The sequence below is a fragment of the Marmota monax genome, unplaced genomic scaffold (genome assembly GCF_021218885.2).
Source record: "Marmota monax isolate L192 unplaced genomic scaffold, Marmota_monax_Labrador192_F-V1.1 WCK01_AAM20220418_F8-fsc00035, whole genome shotgun sequence".
Taxonomy (NCBI): domain Eukaryota; kingdom Metazoa; phylum Chordata; class Mammalia; order Rodentia; family Sciuridae; genus Marmota; species Marmota monax.
Genome location: NW_026691961.1, coordinates 5,146,493 through 5,162,382, shown reverse-complemented (window position 1 = coordinate 5,162,382; position 15,890 = coordinate 5,146,493).

Here is a 15,890-nt window from a genome sequence, read left to right as displayed (position 1 = left end):
CCTGCCGGGTGCGGGAGGCGAGGCGGGGCGGGGCCCCGTCGAGGTGGGCGTGGCCCTCTAGGCTTCCGTACCTGGCCGTCACGCCAGCCAGCCCTAACGCTCCCAGGTGAGAGGGGGAGACTAGTTGGTGGAACCGTAACAAATTCACTTTGTTCAGAAGTCTGTCGCAATCATCGAGGTTGAAGTAAAATAATCACAAATTATCATTCGTGTAGTTAAGGTCTGTAAATAACTAGTGACGTACCTGCAGTTTCCGGTCCAGGCTTCCAAGTCTCTCCCACCCTCAGCATCCCTCAGGAATGGGATAGGCCATTCACCTCGGGAGGGTGGGGCGGGCGAGCATCCTCGCGCATGCGCAGAATCGCCGGCGTCCAGCGAGCTCTAGGATGTTTTTAACGAATTCTGTTCCGAGGGCGCTGGTCAGAGCCCGGGTGATTGTCTCAGATCTTCCCACGGTACTCTAGACCGAGGAGATTTTGAGGCAGCTGGCCCAGCTTCCTCCTTCATGTCACAATTAAGACTGTCGGGTGAGGGGTAATAAATCTGCTGCGGCTCTTCCCTGTTATATCACAACAGCCCCCAGATGTAGGAAGCCTCGGGAACCTCGTCTCGCAGGTCAGTTGTGGCCAGGGTTCTTCCCAGTCTCCCTCACTGCTGTGATGCCCCCGTCGTCGCTCCGCTCAGCCGCAGGAGCGTCCCGTTTCTGACGAGTGGGCGGCGTGATTTGCGAGCACCGGTCTCTCCAGTTAAGGAGGGCGAGATTCTCAGCCCTCGTGCAGCTGCAGGCAGTAGCCCTGGCCCCTCTCGGAGACGACGACGGTCCAGTCACAAAACCATTCCTTTTCTCTCCAGTTCATACACTTCTCTTCCGAAATCTGTGTAAATGGTCGCTTTTTCCACGTAACAATTACATATTTTGAGCTTTCTTGTATTTTAGTTAATTGCTCCATTAATTACATTATTTTCTAGCAAAGGAAACCTGCGTGCTCGTTTACAGTGTACAATAGAAAATTTGTGACTCTCCAAAGAGCTCTGCAAGACGAAAGTAATGATCAAGTTTATATCCTCCAAGAGCTAAAAACTGTGCCTATGTTTGAGTAAGGCAAGTCACTTTCCCTGTGAAATTATGAAAATTTTCAAATACTGAGAAAAGGTCAAAAGAATTGTACAATGAACAACCCACGTTTCCACTACCTTGATTCTACGGTTAACTCCGCCCCGCTCCCTCCCGTCAGAACTGGTGGTGGAGGGATTGAACCCTGTGCCTTGTCCATGGTAGGCCACATCCCCAACCATACAATTAACACTTTTCTTTATCTGCCTTATCACTTATAGTATCCATATACTCATCCATCCACACATGTTTTGGAACATTTAATCTTTGATCACCCAGGTGTAATTAAAGACTAATGTTATGTGGCCAGTGGCACACGCCCTTAATCTCAGCTACTCAGAGGCTGAGGCAGGAGAATCCTATCACCAGTATGGGCATTTTAGCAAGACCCTGACTCAAAATAAACTTAAAAAAAAAGGACTGGGGACATGTTTCAGTGGTAGAGTATACCTGGGTTCAATCCGTAGTACCAAACAAGAAAAAAACCTGATAACTTTAAAAGCCACTTCCAATTATCTTTGGATTCCTTTACAAAGTATATTCTACAAAACATGCTGTAAAGATAAAAGTTTATTGTTTTAAAAGTAGACTTTGAAACCCCAACAGGATAAATGGGAAAATTTGGTTCATTTAAAATTTTGCCAAATATTGATAGCCAAACAGGACAGTTACGTGTTAGAAATGTATACTAAACAAGATCCCTCCCCTTAAGGGAAACTATTTGGGGCAGAGGTCTTTTAATCTTGGGCCAGGTGGTCTGTGAGACTATACCCAAAATGTTGTGTGTAAGTACATTTTTTCTGGGGAATGTAAAATGTCCATAGCTTTGATTTAATACTCTCCCTCTTCCACTCCAACTGATAAACTATAATGCAGCATTCTTTGGGGCATTAAAGAGTTATGAATACAATATTATGGGAATCCAGAACAGTAAACCACTAATTGTGGGCAAGTTTAATCTCCATTGATATATGTCTTATATGTGTTGTTAATAGACCTTTCTTGATTAATGGGCAAAAAGGAAACCAAGAATTACGTGACTATTTTTCCATTTGGATCCATTCACATGATTTTATTGTGACCTAGGTAATAATTTCAACCATACTGTAGATGAATATTTTAGTCTTTAAGTTTTAAAATCAACCAACTGATACATATGAATGATTTAATTATTAATTCACCATTGCAGTGCAAAAATTTTAAATTACCAAAGAATGGCAAGTGAGTAATGGTGTAAGTGGAATCACCGATGTCTTCAACTTCATCCCAGGGAGTAAGTAGATATTTCTAGAAAGGCTAAATGAAGACAAAGAGCTTTAAATACAATATTTGGACATAAAGAAAACCTCTAGAGGAAATAAAATTAACAGAAATCGGGCATTGCAGCTGGTAAGAGAAATAATGTAAATGGCAATAAATTTCTTATTTTGACAGTATGGAGTCAGTAGATTCTAAAGAAACAAGGTTTTGTTTTTTACGTAAGTGGAAGTGTTTATAACATGGGGTTAGAGGATGAAGATGAGGAAAAAGAAATGGCAATGTTAAATTTTATATTATTCTGCACTGTTTGGATTTACATTATCTGTATGCTTTTCTCTTCTGGATTAGATTTTTTTTTTTTTTTTTAAGTAAATAGCTTGGAAGAAGAAGCCAATTTCAATCATTTTTGAATCACCTGAGCTACTTCAGAAAAGTCTACAATTCCTAACAGCAACTCAAGGTGGCAGCCTTGAGATGGATTGTCTTATCTTGTTTCATTAGTGACAGTTGTTGCTATAAAGAATATACATGGTAAAAAAAAAAAGAAAAAAAGAATATATATGGTTGTTTATATTTCAATTTCATGTTTTATTTATATTTTTATTAATTTTTAATAAAAATATTTTTTATTAATTTGGCCAATATCACTCCCCAACATTTACCCCCTCCCTCCTCTCCTTCCTCCGGCTGGTGCCTTTCCTCTCTTCTACTGATCTCATTTTGATGTTCATGAGATGCCCCCCTCTTGCCTTTCTTTTCCCTTTTCTTCTGTAGCTTCCACATATGAGAGAAAACATATGATCTTTGACCTTCTGACTTTGGCTTATTTCAATTAACATAATGTTCTCAAGTTTTCCTGTAAATGACATAATTTTATTTTTCTTTATGGCTGAATAAAACTCCATTGGTGTATATGTACCGCATTTTCTTTATTCATTCATCCATTGATGGATACCTAGACTGGTTCCATAGCTGTTATAAACATGGGTATTTGTGTATCACTATTGTATGCTGACTTTAATTTTTCAGGATAAATATAAAGGAGTAGTATAGCTGGGTCATATGATGGTTCCATGCCTGATCTTTTGAGGAACCTCCATACTGATTTCCAGAGTGGTTGTACTAATTTACACTCCCACCAACAGTGTAGAAGTTCCTTTTTTCTCCACATCCTCTCTAGCATTAGTGTTTGTATTTTTTTTCTTTCCCTTACTGGGAACTGAATCCAGGGGTGCTTTACTCCCAGCCCATTTAAAAAATATATTTTTAAATTATTGATGGGCACTTATTTAAATATTTATATGAGGTGCTGAGAATCAAACCCAGTGCCTCAAACATGCTAGGGAAGCACTGTACCACTGAGCTACAACCCCAGTCTCCATAACCCATTTATTATTATTTTTTTTAATTGTGAGACAGGGTCTCACTAAATTGCTTAGGGTCTTGCTAAGTTGCTGAGTCTGGTCTCAAACTTGCCACCCTTCTGCCTCAGCATATCCAGTCACTGGGTGTGTGTCCCATTGTGCCCAGCTATTTTGTGATCTTGATGGCTGCCACTCTAACAGGAGATGAAATCTCAGTGTAGTGTTGATTTGCATTTCCCTAATTGCTAAAGATTTTGAACATTTCTTGAAATATTTTAGCCATTTTTATTTATTCTTGTGAGAAGTGTCTGTTTAGTTCATTTACCCATGTATCGATTGGGTTATTTGTTTTTTGGTGGTAATTTTTTTGTATTCTTTATGTAATCTGGATATTAATCCTCTGTCAGAAGAGCAATTAGCAAAGATTTTCTTCTGTAGGTTCTCTCGTCAAATTCTTGTTTCCTTTGCTGTGTAGATGCTTTTAAATTTGATGCCATCCTATTTACTAATTCTTGGTGTTTTCTCAACTTTAGGAGTCCTATTAGGGAAGTTATTGCCTGTGCCTATATATTGGAGTGTTGACCTATTTTTTTTTCCTGGGAATTGCAAAATTTCTGGCCTAAATTCCTAGGTCCTTGAGCCATTTTGAATCGATTTTTGTGCAAGCTGAGAGATAAAGGTGTATTTTTTGTTCTTCTACATATAGATAACCAGTTTTCCCAGTATATCTTTTTTCCAGTATATGTTTTTGGCACCTTTGTCAAGGATCAGACAACTGTGTATAGGGGTTTGTCTGTGTCTTCTATTCTGTACCATTGGTCTATGTGTCTGTTTTTATACCAGTACCATGCAGTTTTCTTTCTTTTTTTTTTATTTGTTGATGGACCTTTATTTTATTATTTGTATGTGGTACTGAGAATCGAACCCAGTGCCTCATGCATGCTAGGCAAGCGCACTACCACTGAGCCACAACTCCAGCCCGCAGTTTTTGTTAGTATAATTTGAAGTCAGGTATTGTGATGTCTCCCGCATTGCTTTTTTCCTTCTTTAGAATTGCTTTGGCTATTCTGGGTCTTTTGTTCTTCCAAATGAATTGGAAGACTGTTTTTTCTAGTTCTGTGAAGAAAGTGATTGGTATTTTGATGTAGATTGCATTGAATCTTATATTGTTTTTGGTAGTATGAACATTTTAACAATATTAAATCTGCCTATCCATGAACATGGACAGTATTTCCTTCTCCTGAGGTCTTCTTCAATTTCTTTCTTCACTATTCTATAGTTTTCATTGTAGAAGTCTTTTCACCTCCTTGGTTAGATTTATTCTAAGGTATTTAATTTTTCTGAGGCTATTGTGAATGGGATTGTTTTTCTTATTTCTTTCTCAATGAATTCATCATTGGTGTATAGGAAAGGTACTGACTTTTGTATGTTGATTTTATATCCTGTCACTAAGATAGTGTTAAGGGAAAAATTTTTATTCAGATATGCATAAAAGATTTGGGCTGTTGATGCATGCGTGTAATCTCAGCCATTTGAGAAGCTGAGGCAGGAGGATCACAAGTTTGTTACCAGTCTGGGAAACTTAGCAAGACCCTGTCTCAAAATTTAATAAATTTAAAATGGGTGGGTAATGTAGCTCAGTGGTAGAGCAGATCTGGGAGTGATCCCCAGTGCTGCAAAAATAAATGAATGAAAGAAATTAGTTATCATTGACTGACCTATAACCTGCCCCCATGAAAGGAAACCACTAAAAAACCCTATAAACCTAATAGAGTCCCCTCCCAAGTCCAGGTCCCTTCACCCTAGAAAGAATACTAACCGCTAACTTGATAGCACTCCTTCCTATGTTTCCTGTGTAGTTTTTCACCTAAACAAGCTTCCCTAAACACTAGCTTTGCTTTTTCAAAAAGATAGCTTTTCCATACCTTTTAACTCTAGGTTTTCCCTACCCCCTCTCTTTTTCTCCCTTGCAATGGATTTATTGAAGATTCCAGATTATTGTTCTAGAATTTCCCTTGGTCAGGATATTTCTGTGGTCTCTGTATTTTCTGCACTTTGGTAGTTTGATCTAGGCTTAATTGGACTCAGGTTTGAAGTTTTAGGGAAATATTCAGGGATATCACTATGTTGTTGATCAAGAGGTGTATAGTATCTGCTTGTTTATTTGGGTTGCTAGCATCCATGAATCTTTTTATTTATTTTGCAGTGCTGGGGATAAAACTTAGGCCTTTGTGCATACTAGGCAAACACTCTACCACTGAGCTACATACCCATTCCACTCATTTTTTATATACTTTTTTGGTTCTGGGGATTGAACTCAGGGGCACTTTATTGAGTTATGTTCCCAGCCCTTTTTATTTAGTTAGTTTTGAGACAGGGTCTCACAAAGTTGCTGAGGGTCTTGCTAAGTTGCTGTCTCACATAGAACTTATAATCTTTTGCCTCAGCTTCCTGAGTTGCTGGGATTACAGGCCTGCGCCAGGGCACCCAGCTCCCACTAATCTTTTTAAGTTTATACCATTTCCAGCCTTAATGAGACGAGTTGTGACTTTTCTTATGTATGATACATACATTTTTGATCCAAGAGAGGTTTCTGAGAGCATAAGATTTCAGAATATTATTTTATTTCTCCCTACTTTCATTTAAAAAAAATTTGTAATTGTAGATGGACAGAATGCCTTTATTTTATTTGTTTATGTGGTGCTCAGAATCAAACCCAGTGCCTCTCACCTGCTAGGCAAACGCTCTGCCACTAAGCTACAGCCTCAGCCCCTTACTTTCATTTTTATTTTGACGTAATTTCAGACTTGCAGAAAAGTTGCAAGAAAAGAATTTTCTTAAACTTTTCACCCAGATTCCCCAATTGCTGACATTTTGTCATCTTTCTTTATTGTTCTCCACATGCATACATACACACAAAATAATAATCTGAATCACTTCAATTGGTTGCATGATGCCCATTCATCCCTAAATGACTTAATGTGTTATTTTCCCCCCAATAAGAACACTGTCCTCCACAGCCACAGTACAATCAGTAAAACCAGGTTAATTTCCTTAATACAACACTGTTTTCTAATCAGTAGACTCAATTTAGATTTTGACAGTTGTTCCAGCAATGCCTTTTATAGGAATAAAATAATCTTGAATAGGGTATGCTAGAATGGTTCTTTGGTCTTTGTGTTTTACCACTTTAGACCTTTAAATCAAAACATAAAAACTAGATTATGCTTTTTCCTGGTTGATATTGTACCCTACTGATAGGGACTCAGATTGCAGCTCCAGGTGGAGCTGGGCTTGTTTGTGTTTCCCCTTCTAAAGACTACTTGGGCAAATTACTTAACCTCTTGGTGTTTTAGTTTCCTCATCTGAAAAATTTTGGTCATGCTTACTTGCTTTTTTTGTCATTTTGTTTTCGTTTTTGTTTTAGTCCAACATTTAATTGTCAGGTTTCCCCAGCACTCAGTCCTTTAATACAAGCCCTTTCCTTATTCTACGTGTTCCCATCCTCTATTACTACAGTTAATGTCCTTACCATTTTTTTAAACTGAGAGTCACCTCATTAAGGGGTTGTAAAATCAATTTAGTAGGTTATGACTAGCAATATTTAAAAAACAAAACAAGGATAGAAACATGAGGGCACATCAAATGGAATAAGGTTCACTAGGAAACAACCCAAATGTCAAACCCAAATTTGAAAAAGCAAACTGGAGTCTATTCCTATAATGAAATAGAATATTATAAAGAAATAAAAGGAACAAACTACTGAACTATGTAGATTAGGATTTGTCAGACTTTTTAGTTTGGTTTAGTTTTGTTTTTTTTTTTTTTGGTAAAGGATGTAAATATTTTAGGCTCTGTAGATTATCTCCACCTTAGACACCTTCAGCTGTTTATAGAGTAATGGGCACATCCTTTACATGGCCCTCAGGTACGTTTTGGCCCCTGTCTACCTCTTGATCTCGACTGTTAACAAAAGCCTTCACCACAAGTTGTTTCCTTTAATGGGACTGTTCTTCTTTTCTTTCCTTTTTGGCTTCTATAATTTCTAAATCCTTTCGTAGGAGTTTTAATATCACTTTCTCAGGGGAATGTCATAAGTGCTTAGAGGCACCTAGACCTCTTCAGTGTGCTTAGCAAAACTGCAAATAATTTAGGATGGTTTTTTGTTTGTTTGGTACTGGGGATTGAACCCAAGGGCACTTAACCACTGAACCATAGCCTTAGCCCTTTATTTATTTATTTACTTATTTATTTTTTGGTGGTGCTGGGGATTGAACCCAGGGCCTTGTGCATGCAAGGCAAGCACTGTACCATCTGAGCTATATCCCCAGCCCACCCTCAGCCCTTTTTTGTATTTCGGGTTGAGACAGGGTCTTGATAAGTTGCTTAGGGCCTCGATAAGTTGCTGAGGCTGCTTTTGAACTTGTGATCCTCCTGCCTCAGCCTCCTGAGTTGTTGGAATTACAGGTGTGCAACACCGGTGCCTGGCAAAAGTAATTAGTTGTTAATGTCTGTCTTCTTTGGTGTAAATGCGATTTCTGCAGGCCGAGAGGAGGTTGTGTTTAATATTATTTTAATTGTCTTTAGTATTATTTAATATTATTCTATTCCCAATGACTAGCAAATAGATGAGTCAAAAAATTAGTCATTGAATGTATGAATAAAGAATATATACTGGCGCAATGAGTAAATTTCATTTTCCAAATATTTCCATTGTTTTCAGTCTGCGTATCATGAGTATCGTATTTTAAAGACACTCTATGGGCAGAGAGGCAATTTACCTCCCCAGTGTAGCTAGCCCACTGTGTGGCATGCAATTATGGTTCCATGAATAATTATTGAATACATTGGTTAGACAAATGTTTTCCGAGGGTCCATTTTAGTCCAGGGAGTATTGTAGAAATTAGGGATTCAATGGTGATTAAAAGAGGTTAAATCTTTGCCTTTTTTGATTCTTAGATTCTATTGAAATAGATAACAAATATCAATATAATATGTTAATTACTTGTAAATTTAAGGGAAATAAAGTAGCATAAAAGATAATAAATTATGAATGAATCCATCCCTCAGCTATCAAGTTGAAATCTTATGTTCTAAATACTGAAAATGTTTGTTCAGTGGTAATCTGCTAGACATAGAAGAAAAGTAAGCAAAACTAACCACTGCCATCAAGATGTAATGATTTATTAATATTAAAGACTGTGGAAAACATTTCCATAGATATTTTTCTGGTACTCAAAGGACTTTTTTTTTTAATATTAGAAAGTTTTCCGCCATCATCTAGTTATCACAGAAGCAGAGTTGAGTATTAAGTCTTGGAAAATCTGAAGCAGATACATTAGGATTGATGTGGTCATGTGAATTCAAGAATTTAAAAAGTTTTTTTCAAAACTACAATTTAATTTTAATTTGCTTCAGTTTTATTTACATTTTATGAAAGTACCCAGATTTTTCTAAAATGGTGTGCCCAAAAGGTAAATGAGCAATGACAATATAAGAAGGAAAAACATGTGCAAATAGCCAATAAACATGAATAAAAGTTCACCATTACTTGTTATAGAAGAAATGCAAGTCTGGCCAATGGCCCTTGCCTGTAATCCTACAGGCAGTAGGATTGCAAATTTGAGATCAGTTTGGACAATTTAGTGAGACCCAGTCTCAAAAAAAAAAAAAAGACTAGGGATGTAGCTCAGTGGTAGAGTGCCCCTGGGTCCAATCCTTAGTACTGGGGGGAAAAAAAAGTTTGCTGTAAGAATGTCTATAGTAGCATTGTTTATAATGGTGTAAAATCAAAAATAGCGGCTAGGGTTGTGGCTCAGTGATAGAGCACCTAGCCCGTGTGGAGTGCTGGGTTTGATCCTCAGCACCACATAAAAATAAAATAAAGGTATTCTGTCCAACTACAAACTAAAAAATATTTTTAAAAATAGAAAACAACCATCAAATAATGTAATACAAAGTAATCGCCACACTGGGAACAAAAACCTTGTGCTTGCGGGACACACTCACCTCCAAATTAAAAGCAGTCTTCCTACCATTCAGGTCAAGAAATTCTAGAGCCAACATGAAGAATGTTCTGGAATACACAATTTTCCTCTGCTGTCACACCACAATCCACACAGATGACTTCTGTGACCTCAGAAGGTGTTGGGGTTTCTTCTCCCCAACAGCACACCATTCTGCAGCAGACACCAGTGTGGGTGTCCTCTAGTTGAATTCAATTCTGACATCATCTACCTGGAGATAGCATTAGATCCCACGGGTTGACATTTCAGTCCCCAAGACTGCCCTCACATCAAAGCCAGTCTTAAGTCTGGGCCTCAGGAACTGCTGACCAAGGGGCTATAAACTGGGGTACCCACATCTCCTGCTCAGGTTCATTTAATTTTCTAGAGCAGCTCACAGAACTCAGGGTGGAGTGTTGGCCTCTGAGATCGAAGGTCACCCACTGGACACTTGCATGGGCCCAAGTGAAGAGTCAGTTGTTTCAATAGGCTCCAGGTCACAAAAGCAGCCATTAAGTTTCTGAAAAAGAACTCAGGCTGCCATTACCATTGTGACCCAGAGGCGGCGTCATCCCCAGTGAAGCTCATGGGAGCATATTGCTGAACTAGGTGACCTCTCAAATTGTTGATAAAAGCAAGTAACTAAAATCAACTGAAGCAAGAGGACTTATTCAGGTTTCCCCTCAGTTCCACTACCTTTCCTGGAAGGGTGGACCATTGGTCTTAAAGCTTTTAGGCATAGAAGTCTTTCAGTTGTCAGAAACTTTAGGGTTGGAAGAGAAAGAGTTTAGACATTATGGGCCAATCGGTGGTTCTTATTAAGCCCCAATTTATTTTTACAAAATGAAATAATAGCAGCTACAATAAGTATCATTGTGATCGTGTGTGTGAATGTTTAATATGATCCTCAATTGTAAATTGAAGCTCAGTCCCCCACTTATTCCCTGCTGAAAGAGCTCCTAACAGAACTCTCCTTTTACATTTTAATACAGTGCTCTGTTCCCCAGTCCTCCCCACTGTTCAGGGATCTTAATACCACATGAATGTGTTATCTCATTATTGCTGGAGGGCTCTGAATCACAGCTTCCACAGATGACAAAGCATCACTGTAATTAATTAATGAATCTGAGAATATCTTTTGTTTGAAGGCTATGCTAGTCTTAGCATTTGCTTGATTAATAGGTTTTCTGTAGTTACTGAATTTTTAAAAATCGCTTTTAAGAAAGAACAAGTATACGGCAATGCATGTAAAACCATCCAAGCCTTCTAACATTCCTTTCAGCTCTCATTAAGTAAATATGTTGAGCTGCTCAATAAAGACCTCCCTGGATTTTGGCTGACTCTCTGTGGAGAGTAATGAGACAATGTACAGAACTGACACATGCAATAGGCTCCCAGTTAACATCAGTCCCATGCCCCTGGGGTTGCCAGATTTAGCAAAATAAAAATTAAATACAGGGTATCCAATTAACTTTTAATTTCAGATGAATAATGAAGACGTTTTCAATTCAACTATGCCCCAAACTTTGTATGGGATATACTTATCCTAAAAAAGTTATTCTTTGTTTATCTGATCTCCATAGGTAACTGGGCACCTGGGCACCTTCTATTTTACTTGGCAACCCTAACCATAACCCACCCCACTTCCAGCTCCAGGTCTCCTTTTCTAAGAACCGAATTTTTTTTTTATTCCTTTCAACAAATTTGGTTAAGAGAATTGTGTAGGAATCATTAGGGAGAGTTTCCTTTTCTCATAGATCATATGAATTTCTTCTAATTTAGACAGGAATTGGATTTTTTAAAAAAACATAGAAAATACAAATCCCTGGATTTGGAGACATAGCTCAATGGCAGAACACTTGCCTAGCATTCACAAGCCCCTGGGTTGAATCCTCAGCCCTGGGAAGAAAAAGAAGCAGCAGCAATTATAAGTCCTTTCTAAGCCTCCAGTTTATTGCCTGACACATAATGATGCTCAATGAATTATTTTTTCAACTCTTTTTGTAATTCTGGAATTATTAAAAAAATTTAAAGTTAAAAATCAGGCCACAAAGCAACTCTTAGCAAATACACACAAAAAGGTATAATTCCTTGCATCTTATCAGATTGCATGAAATTAGAAATCAAAATGACAAGACCCTATAGAAATTATAAAAACACAGGAAGATTGAAAAATACACTTTTGAATGACGAATGGGTGAATCAGGGAAGAAATTAAATTTTTTTTTTCGCTGAAATGGGAACAGTTAAAAAAACAGAACATCTGGGACATTATAAAGACAGTTCTAAGAGGAAAGTTTATAGTTATGAGTGCCTACACTAGAAAATCAGAAAGATCCCAAATACACAACCCAATGGTGAATCTCAAATCCCTTGAAAAAAGAACAACAAACCAATCCCAAAACCAGTAGAAGGAAAGAAATAAGATCAGAGCTGAAATCAATGAACTTGAGAATAAAAAAAAAATACAAAGAATCAGTGAAACAAAGTTGGTTCTTTGAAAAGATAAACAAGATCTATAAGCCCTTAGCCAAACTAACCAAAAGAAAAGGAGAGAAATTCCAAGTTAATAAAATTAGAGGAGAGGAAAGGAGAAAATACTACAGACATCACAGAAACCCAGAGCTCATTAGGGACTATTTTGAAAATTTATAGTCCAATAAATTGGAAAATCTAGAAGAAATGGATACATTTCTAGACACATATAATCTAACAAAATTGAATCAAGAGGACAGAGGAAACAAACAGACCAATAACTTGTAATAAGACAGAAGCAGTTAAAAAAAAAAAAAAGCCTCCCTACAAAGAAAAGCCCAGGACCAGATGGATTCTCAGTCAAATTCTACCAGACATTTAAAGAACTAATGTCAATATTCCTCAAATTATTCCATGAAGTAGAAGGGGAAAGAACACTTCCAAATTCATTCTATGAAATCAATATCATACTAAAACTAGATAAGGATGCATTAAGGAATGAGAACTACAGACCAATATTTTGGATGAACTTAGGTGCAAAAATTCTTAATATTAGTGTTCAACAAAATATTATGAAGATTGTACATCATGAATAAAACATTGGTTTTATTCCAGAGATACAAGGATGGTTTAACATGCAAATCAATAAATGTGATTCAGCACCCATGCATGATAAAAACACTGAAGAAATTAGGGATAGAAAGAAGCTACCTCAACACTATTTATGAAAAACCCAAAGCCAATCTCATAATAAATGGGGAAAAACTGAAAGCATTTCCTTTAAAATCTGGAACAAGACAAGCATGTCCACTCTCACCCTTCCTATTTATTATAGTGCTAGATATTTTAGCCAGCACCATTAGGCAAAAGAAGGGAATTTAAAAAGGAATAAAAATAGCAAAGGAAGAAGACAAACTATCACTGCAGTTTATGATCCTATATTTAGAATGTCAAAAAAACCCTATTTTATTCACAATAGTCTCAAAAACAAAAAACCCTAGGAATAAATCTAGAAGGCTAAAGACTTCTACGATGAAAACTACAGAACACTGAAGAAAGAAATTGAAGAAGACCTCATAAGATGGAAAGACCTCCCATGTTCATGGATAGGCATAATTAATATCATTAAAATGGCCACACTACCAAAGGCAATATACAGATTCAAAGCAATCCCCATCAAAATACCAATGACTTAGAAAAAACAGTCCTAAAATTCATTTGGAAGAATAAAAGACCCAAAATAGACAAAGCAATCCTAAGACAAAAAAGCAATGCTGGAGGTATCAAAATACCTGCCTTCAAATTATACTATAGTAACAAAAACTACATGATTCTGACATAAGAAACGACACATATACCAGTGGTACAGAATAGAAGACACAAAGACAAACCCACAGAGATATAGTCATCCGATCCTTGACAAAGGAGCCAAAAAACGTACATTGAAGAAAAAGCAGCCTTTTAAACAAATGGTCCTGGGAAAATTGGTTATCTACATGTACAATAAGGAAACTACACCTTTATCTCTCATGCTGTACAAAAATCAACTCAAAATGGATGAAGGACCTAGGAATTAGACCAGAAACTAGGCAACTCCTAGAAGAAAATGTAAAGCCAATGCTTCCAACATATAGGCACAAGCAATGACTACCTCAATAGGACCCCTAAAGCTCAGGAAATAATGTGAAGATTTAATATATGGGATGTTATCAAATTGAAAAGACTTCTGCATAGCAAAGGAAACAATTAGGAATGAGAACCTACAGAATGGGAGAAAATATTTGTTAACTATTCTTCTGTTATGGTTTAGGTATTAGGTCTCTCCCAAAAGCTCATACATGAGACAATTCAAGAAAGTTCAGGAGTGAAATGATTAGGTTATGAGAGCCTTAACCTAAACTGGGTTAGTATTAACTAGGTGGTAACTGTAGACAGGTAGAATCTGTTGAAGGAGGAGGGTCATGGGGGGCATATTCTGTGGTATATATTTGTCCCTGGTCTGCAGTGTCTCTCTTTACTTCCTGGTAGCCATGTTCTGAGCCACTTTCCTACACATTCTCTGCCATGATGTTCTGCCACACATTAGGCCCAGAAAAATGGAGCTGGCTGTCTATGGACTGAGACCTGTGAAGTTGTGAACCCCCAAATTAACTTTTCCTCCTCTAAAATTGTTCTTCGCAGATTTTTTTTTTTTGGTTATAGTGGCAACAAAGCTGAATAAAACATCTTCTGATAGAGGATTAATGTTTAAAATATGTAAGAACTAAAAAAAAACTTATCACTAAAAAAATAATCCAATTAAATGGACAAACAAACTAAACAGATGCTTTGTAAAAGAAGAAATTCAATGATCCACAAATATATGAAAAAATATTCATCATTAGCAATTAGGGAAATGCAAATAAAAACTACACTGAGATTTCATCTCACATCAGTCATCAAGAATATAAACAGGGCTAGGGTTGTGGCTCAGTGGCAGAGAGCTTGCCTAGTACATGTGAGGCACTGGGTTCAGTCCTCAGCAGCACATAAAAATAAATAAAGGCATTGTGTCCAATTACAGCTAAAAAATTTTAAAATAAAGGCATTGTGTCTATCTACAACTAAAAATTATTTAAAAAATATAAAGAGTAGTAAATGCTAGAGAGGATGGGGAGAAAAAAGAACACCTTTAAACTGTTGGTGAGATTGAAAATTAGTATAGCCACTGTGGAAATCAGTATGGAGGTTCCTCAAAAGACTAGGCTTAGAACCACCTTATGACCTGCAATACCACTCCTCAGTATTTATCCTAAAGAATTGAAGTCAGCATACTACAGTGACACATGCAGACCCATGTTTATTGCAGCACAATTCACAATAGCCAAACTATGGAACCAGCCTAGGTGACCATCAACAGATGAATGGATAAAGAAAATGTGATACATATACACAATGCAGTTTTATTCAGCCATAAAGACAGTGAAATTATGTCATTGGCAGAAAAATAGATAAAACTTGAGAACATATGTTAAGGGAAATAAATAAGTCAAACCCAGAAGGTCAAAAATCATGTGTTTTCTCTCATACGTGGAAGCCACAGAGGAAAATGGAGAAGAGAAGAGAGGCAGGGATCTCATTAAAATCAAAGGAAAATCAGTAGAGTAGAAGCTAGGAACGAAGAGGTGGGAAGAGTGGAGGGGGAAGTGCCATATAGAAAAATAAATGAATAAATTAATTTTTTTTAACGTGGAAGAAAAAGTTTAAAAATACACATTTAAAAATTAAGTAAAATAGGATAAACAGAAAATGTGGAAAGAACAGGAAAAGAAGGAAGGAAAAAATGAGTTCCACGAGGGCAGAGCTTCTACCTGTTCTGGTGTCCACTGACCCCTGCTCACGGGACAATACCCCGGAACTCAGGCTGTTGTGGGGAGGCAGTGACCAAAGAGGGCCAACTGAAGAGAAGACAGTAAGCACACTGGCCCTTCTCACATTCACGAAAAGTCTCGGATTTTAACCTTTGTTTTTCTCCAAAAGAAGCGACACTGTCAGTGTATTCTGTGTGCTGAATGAATTCCTTGCCCGCAAGCATTTAGAATACATTGCCTTTTTTTTTTTTTTTTTTTTTTTGAGCCTGAATCTTTTATTTTGTGAGACAGAATTCACAAAATTCATCCTTTTAAAGTACGA